This window comes from Pinus tabuliformis, chromosome 5_2 (assembly GCF_031772625.1).
Source record: "Pinus tabuliformis cultivar Carrire ecotype Pingquan chromosome 5_2, CPIR1, whole genome shotgun sequence".
Lineage (NCBI taxonomy): Eukaryota > Viridiplantae > Streptophyta > Pinopsida > Pinales > Pinaceae > Pinus > Pinus tabuliformis.
This window is the reverse complement of record NC_142306.1, coordinates 1,001,175,240-1,001,183,727: the sequence shown is the minus strand read 5'-3', so window position 1 is coordinate 1,001,183,727 and position 8,488 is coordinate 1,001,175,240.

Genomic DNA, 8,488 nt, shown 5'->3' with positions numbered 1-8,488 from the left:
GTGCATCTAACATAGCATTGCACCTCACGCAGGCCCATGCTATACCAATGTTGCAATGTACTGGTGCCTCTTCTGCACCAGCGTTGGTCCCTATTTTTGCACAAATTTTGCCTTAGTTCTTCAGCCTCTCTTTGGTAAACCTACTTCCCTGAGTCTTGAGTGTCTTGTGGTCTCTTTAAAGACTCCATCTAGTTTTCATTTTTGTTGTTTTCCTTGGGTAAGAATTGGTTTTTATTATTTCTTTGTTCTTATCATTTTGTTGCTTGCAAACTGATTTCGTTTGATTTTTGATCGCTTGAATGAATTGTTGTTTAGTCCTTATTCTGAAAAGTGCAATTGAATCAGTAATTGAACATTTGCATCTTAGTTTTCTTCATTTCGAAAATTAAGTGTGTTGAAAAGAAATATCTTTACATTTTCATCTAGGGTTTTGTGTGTGAAATTGCGTGTTTTTTCTTTCATTTTTTCTTTGAGTTACATCTCTTTTGATTTTTTGAAATTTTCACCCAATTTTAGTTTGAGTCCTCTATTCATGAAATCTCAGATTACATTTCATTTCATTGGAATCCTCTTGTGTTTGTTTTGAAGAATTATCTTGCATATATCACATCTTCATAGTTAGAATTCTCATTTTCACAACTGGAAAGGAAATTATCAATAGATGACATTTGCATAGTTTTCAGGGGAATCATGCATAGATTACATTGCATGGTTTGGCATATTTTAATCCTTTGAATTGAATTGGAATATTGAAATTGAAATATCTAGTTAGGAAGCTCTTGTTTTCTTCATATTTGAGTGTTGCATCATTGTTTTCACCTACATTAGATATCTTTCATGGAAAATGAAAAGAATTATTTTTGTCATATTAGTTACATTATAGGGGTGTTTAGGTGACATAGATTTTTGAGCCTTGAAACTAAAATCTAATTCAAGATAAACTCTAAAATTCATCTCAATTAACCTAAGGATCATTTGAAACTTAACTTCACACATAGAGGTATAAGCTAGAGACGCGTTCAGTCTTTAAACATAGGAGTTATCATTGTTTGTCAGTGTTGCATCCCGGGGGTGAAATCTCGTTCCACATACGTAAGTGTATAGGATTTTTCTCCACGTACCTTCATTTATATCAGATGGCACTCCATGTATGAAAAGTATATGGGAACGCTCTCATGAATGGTTACGCATTAGACAGCACTACTACGAACTGCACTTCCACGTATCGTCAAGTATAATTTTAGGATTCCCCTATAGGTTGCTATCCATCCATAGGTAACCGAGTCGGCCGCCTTGTATACCGTGATACGCTGAACACGGCATTCAGGGATATTTCCTTCACGTATGTTAAGTCCTTAGTTCGCCAACGTGTATATTACAGTTCACAGTTTCTTGGTAAACCTTTATGCCCAGTTACCCCTTCGTTTTTTTGTGTCTTTAATTTCTAAAATCAATTAATTGACCACGGAATAACATCCTCCCTATGGAACAACTCCTTAGTGGACCTTAGGTTGAGACTAATGGCAACAGTTCCTGAGTATACCAGTCAAAGAATCCCCTCTGATGGGAATCCTGGTCCTTTTCCTTCTTTTGGATATATTGGTGCTCCTTATATGGCAACGTTGTCCCTTCTTGGATTTACCATTGGTTTTTCAGTTTGGTTATTTTCAACCCCTATGGTTATGAATTTCCAAATTACTTCTCAACCGAGTTCCCCTCCACCTGAACAACATCAACCTCATGTTGATCCTAAAGTTGACCCTTTACCTTATTCACCTATTGTTTCTTCACCCCTTTCTTCCTCTTCACCTGGTGAAAGTCTTGATTCTAGTAACCAGGAAGCTAATAAGAAAAAGAAAAGGACGAAGAAGAAGAAGAAAAATAAGTAGGGGGACGACCAAGAAGCCATTGATATCGATGTGACTGATGTTGAAAATTCTTCCAATCAGCCCTGTAAAGTTAAATTCCCTTGCATGTTATGTAAGGCTGACCACCTTCTTAGAGATTGTCCTAGTATTCCCAAGGTATTAGAAGTGTGTTCCACAGGTTCACATCGGCCTTCATCACCAGCCTCTGGAGATCATGCTAGTGATAAACCATCAACTAGAGATAGTAAGGTCCATGGGAAAAAGGGAAAAGTCAAATTTCCCTGTAAGTTATGCGAAGGAAATCATCCTATTCACCTTTGTCCTTATATGGATAAGGCCTCAAAAGTGTTGGAAAACTTTACAGCTTCTCAGCCACAACTTCCAGCTGGTTACCAGAATATTTATCCCAATCCTCCACTAGTTGATGAAGTGATTAATTAGAATCCATCTCCAGTCAATCCCACTCTCTTTGAATGCAAATTCCATGAGTCCATTCCTGACCAACCAATGGTTGAGAAAATGGCTGACTCGATTCCACCTTTATTTGATTGTACCTTTCCCGTAGAGAGTGAATTTCATACCGCTCAGGTTCTTCTTCTTTCTTTAGATTCCAATGAACTCGAGGGAAATCCTCTCATTCCCGTAGTATAGGGGGGAAATCCTCCCGTTCCCACAACACAAGGGGGAATTTTTGTCATTCCCTTAGACACCCTCTCCAAGTAGCATGGTCACTTCCTTTGTTTGGAGTCAACTGACAAGATATCATCTTCCTTCTTATGTGCCCTTCCAAATCATAGTACAGGCTTATAATGTGGTTGTACCTAGCACAATCATAGATGATGTTGAATTTGTTAGTATTTTGTCCTCAACAACATGGAAAGCTTTATGTTCTTCGCAACTTGTGCCCGTTACCCAGAATCTGTTGGATTTTAACAGAGGAACTAATGAACCATTAGGGATCCTTCCTAAGTTTCTTATTACTTTTGGAGGAAAGACTATCTATATTGATGTGATGGTAGTCGAAGACCCTTTGGATTTTAATTTACTCCTTGAGTGTGACCATGTTTATGTCATGGGAAATCTTGTCTCTTCACTATTTCGCGTGATGCGTTTCCCGCATGAAGGAAGAATTGTGACTAAATGACCATCTTTCATTTGTTGGTCCTAAGTTGACTCCCAATCAACCATCTTCCCTAAATGATCCTTATACACAAATGGTATCTTCCCTGCCATAGGTTAATTATGTAGTAACTTGTTCCATGCCCACGTCTACTGGTGATCTAGTAGGTAATGTAGTGCATCATTTACTGGGGACATTGGAGTATAATATGTCCATTGGATCCTTTGATCCCTTCCAGAGCTTTGTTCTCCCATCTGATGAGAACATTTTGGAAGCCATGGTCTCTTGAAGGCCATGATCTGATTTTGGAGCACAGTTCATTTTCTTGTGTCAATCTCCTTAAAAAATGAAACAAAGCCCTTGGAGCAGAGTTCCTTTTTCTTGTGTCAAGCTTGTTAAAAAATGAAACAAGCTCTTATGAGGATAGTTCTTTTACTATGTAAAACTCGTTAAAAAATGAAATAAGTTCCTATGAGAAGAATTATTTTCATGTGTCAATCTCGTTAAAAAATGAAATAAATCCCCTTTCAATTAGATTATGTGATTAGATCTTGTAAATTCCCAGTTAAGTCTGTCACTTGATCTCGTAAATGAACGTTCATTCCATCCACTTGTTAATACCTGGTAGTCTACTAAATTCAATGCAATGAAGCTTGGGGGAATGTACCTCAAATTGATTCATTATGTTGGGGGCATGCAAACTTATTCCAAGCATTTTTTTCTCTATTTCAAGCTTGTGTAAAAATAAAACCAATTTCAAGCATACTTTCTCATGTTTCAAGCTTCTATAAAAATGAAACCATTCCCATTTTATCCCTCGTGATTGCCATTTTTATCAGCCTATTTTTTCCATATGAGCCTTGGTTTTCTCATTCCATTGTCACCATATGCTTGGTTGATCATACACTTTCACTTGCTTTCTTTTACCCTTTCCTGAGGAACGTTTGCAATGAGTGGTCTTATTAGCCAGCCTCTTGACCTTTGCATGTTTTGAGCAGTTCCATCATGACAAAAACTAGTTGCTATCCTTTATACCACTCGTTCCTCTAGGAGGAGTCCTCTTTCATCTCTTTTCAGACTCCCAAAATATGAAAAGATTGTCGAGCACTTGTATTTTCAAACTCGTAAAAGTAAATGAAAAGACATCTACTCAGTATAAGTTTGACCATTTTCCGGATTGAGATAGACTAGATATGAAAAAGGAATACCTTAGTCAAACATGGCTAAGAGGTTCTCTTGGATATTTTTTTCTACCTTTTCGAACCTAAGGAAATACCTACGAAAAGGGACATTTAGAGTTTTATTTTTCACCTCTTTTTCAAACTCTCTAAACATCAAAAATATGTGGAGTTCTACCTTCGTTGGACTCATTGATCATGACAAGTTCGAACCACTCCTTCTCAGGGTTCGTTAAATATACTCGGAGAGATTCATCTGAAGGGTGAACTTACAGATCAAGCATATGTTATCATCCTCAAGCTTGTTAAAAAATAAAGAGGTATTGACCAGTATGGTTGGGGAAATTGGGAAAACAAGGGATTCCATTTTGCTAACAGCAGCGAATCTCTATTGAAACTACACTCTTTCACTTCATCTTCATGGTTGTTGGGTTGGGTCATCTACTTGTATTTTTGTTATCATGCCATTTTCAAAGCCTCCATTTTGGTTTTGGGTCAATGTTGCCAACTCCATTCAATGTCGTTGGTGTGTTCAAGAGAATTCATTCAGTTAATCTTTGCTACAATACTCTTAAGCCTTCATTTCATGTCTGACTTTCCTAATCCATTTCTATATCAGCATCATTCTGATCATTTTGTCTCAATCATGATACCCGTTTCATGTCGTTGACAAGGGATACATCAAGGCCCTCCTGCGATGGGTCACTTCATGTCGCACATCATCCAAGAAGTTGACTTAGAAACACACCTTTCGTACCTTTGTGCTTTCGTACATCAATGGCAAGTTTCCTCGCTCTCGGTGATAGGTTTACATCATTGGACTTTGATCGAAAGATTACGTCAGGTGTTTGACATCAACTCATTTATTCACACCATATGGATTGTACTATAGTAGCTTGAGGGCCATTAACATAATCGGTGGTTTCTCTCGCATTTGTTAATGGCTTACATCATTGGCCGGTAATTAGATGGTGTCTACCGTTTTCGACTCCATCTCATTGATTCACGTGGTTAGACTCATACATTGGTTGATCGTGTGAATGAGATAGAAGACCTTGGATATTCTATTTTCATACAACCACGTTGCGATTTCAAGAGTTATACAAAGATTACAATGTATGATGGTCGTGATCATATGGACAGTCATCTAGTCATGGGTCCACCAGTTGCATCTGTGGACATGTCTTTTGATCATTATACATGTTATGTTAGCTTATGAGATGAGTATGGGTATGCCTCCCTCAGAAAACAAATATTTCATGTTGTAAATGTATTGTAATAGATGAAGCTCATCGGTTGTCCTTGATCCCGACTTGTCACAAGGTAAAGAACTTCAGTCATCATTCATCATCTCTGAATTTGTGCTTTAGAGGGCATTTTGTTATAGGACATTTTTTCACATCCGATCAGTGATCCTCCTAATGGGATCAATCAACATCATATTCCCCCTTGTCACCATCTTGCACAAATCCCTAAGCATGTTCCCTTCATCCCCCATAATTTCAGCCCTAAATTGCATCATCTGAGCCATTTTTAGGACCAACGCTCCATGTATGCCTACTGGGGTGCGTTCACCTACAGGTTGCTCCACTATGACCTACATTGGTCACCAACAAGTTGCTCCCCTTTTCACCTATGTTGGTTCTAGAAATCTAGGAGAATGATCAGGATTCTAAAAGCTTCCCCTTCTAGGAGTTTCCAGAAGTTATTTTAACTACTTACTTTGGATAAAACATTCGGATCCTATCCTTCCCTACTTTGGAGTTTTCACTACTTATCCTTTGATCCTATCCCTCCATCAAAGGTGGATCTCTTACCCTAGATTGGTAATTGGATAAGAACTCCCAACTCACCCTACTTCTCTATATATTCCTAGCCTTCTATGTGGTTGGGGGTTGGCTTTTGGAGAGTGATTCTTCCCTTATTATGTTGTAGTGAATTCTTATCATCTCCTGCATTTAGGGTGATTGGAAGTGCATATTGTGAGAAGGAAAGGAGATGTCAACAACTTGGAGGAGCTCTTCTACAAGATCAACTACTACTTATGGTTGTAATCTCCTTCCATTTATGCAAATAAATTATTTTTTTCCTATATGTGATGTTGTTATTTCATATATTTCAATACCATGTTGATCTATTGAATGAAATATGTAGATGATACTGCATAGATCTCGTAGTTTCTTGGCTTGTTTTATATGAATCTGCAGGTTCTAATTTTGGCATTCAGAGCTAGAATTGGAGCTTCCAAGCTAAAGAAAGAATGAAGTGTGTGAAGGATTCTAGTTAGCCCTCACTCCATCATCTATTGACTTTAAGTAAAATCATTGAGTTCCTTGTCTCTTTGTTGTTCTAGGTTATCCATCGACCTAGGGGAGATACTTTTGTCTGCAATCGTAAATCTCGTATAATACTCACCCCCTTCCTCACCTCATTCATCTTATATACCTACTCCTCCTCCATCTCCAAAAGGACATGGTGAGTCTCCTTTGATTAAGCTTGATGTAAAGTTGGAATTTCCTATGTACAATTGGGAAGTAAATGTTGAAAATTTGGATAATTGGGTTCATCAAATTGAAGTCTATTGCAAGATTAAAAAGATTGATGATGATGTCACTAAAATCTAGCTTGCTTCTCTTCGCTTGGAAAGTGCAGCCCTCATCTGGTGGGAGGCCAGAACTCAAGAATATTTGAAGAAGAGTGGTAAATTATCTCTTCTTGGAATCATTTTATAGTTGCATTAAGAAGTAATTTTTATCCATTAGCTTACATCCAAAAAGAAATTATGGATTGGCAAAATTTTAGACAAGCTAAAGGTCAGAGTGTCCAAAGTTACACATAATTTAGAAGAAGATCTTTAATCTTGGGCATTTATTGTCTCCACAAGATGCTCTCTTAAATATATAGGTGGATTACATAGTTATTTGAGACATACTATACTTATATTCAATCCCGCCAATTTAGATGATGTGTTCAAGCAACTCATTTAGAATCAAGTGGCAAGAATGTTCCTCAAGAGACTAGCAAGAAACCTTTCAAATCTGGAGACAAAGGAAAGAGGAATTTTAAAGGAAAAGGAAGAAAGAATACTATTGTAAAGAAAGAGGGAGAGAAACTTACCTGTAAACATTGTTTAAAACAAGGCCATGATGAAGACCATTGTTGGAAATTACATCCAGAAATGGGACCAAAGAAGTTTAATAACAAGGGAAAAGAAAAGATTGTTGCTACAACTCAACAAGATCTAGGATCTGATTCAGCTGATGAAACCAAAATCACCATCATGGGAATGGCGTCTAATGCAAGTACTATTTATTCTAGTAAGCTTATTGAATCTCAAAATGATAAAGAAAGAAGTGAGATTTTCCATATCAGGGTCATTACAAAACCTATAAAGGTTGATACATTTTTTTATAGTGGATCCCAAGTCAATCTTATCTCTAAAGTAATTGTCAAGAAACTAAATTTAGAAACTACACCTCATACTAAACCTTACCCTTTGGGTTGGGTATGTGATGATGCAAAATTACAAGTGACAAGAAAATGTAAACTCAAATTCACCATCATTGCTAATTTTATAGCTGAGGTAGAGCTTGATGTTGTACCACTTGATATTTGTGGGATTATTTTAGGGAGTCCACACTTGTATGACCGAAAAACAATATTCTATCGTCATGAGAAAAAATATCATACTTTTAAAGATGGAATTGAGTATATTGTTAGATCACATCGCAAGAAGATGAACTTATCCCCTTTTAGTGTTGGCCAAATGAAAAGGCTTGTAAATACTAGTAAGAATTTTGTGTTGCTGATGATTAAAGCTAAAGATATTGTTGAACCTGAAGATTTCATAGAATATGATTCTAATGAATTGGTATAATTTTTTAACACTTATGACAAGATGTTTCAGGAACCTAAAGGGTTGCCTCCAAAAAGAGGAATCCAACATGAGATTCACTTGCAGCAATATGCACCACTTCCAAATATTGGCATGTATAGAATGTCAATTTTGGAGAATGCAGAGATCAAGAAGAAAATTCAAGAGTTTCTTGACAAAGGGGTCATCAAGCCTAGTACATCTCCTTGTGGGTTTCCTATTGTTTTGGTTCCAAAGAAAGATAGTACATGGCACAAGTGTGTGGATTTCCGATTTTTGAAAAAAATCACGGTAAAGAATCGTTATCCTCTTCCTTGTATTGATGATTTTCTAGATCAGTTAAAGGAAGTTGTTTACTTTACTAAGTTAGATTTGAGAACCAGTTATCATCAGATAAGGATTGTTGAAGATGATATTTGGAAAAATACTTTCAAGGAAAAAGAAAGTT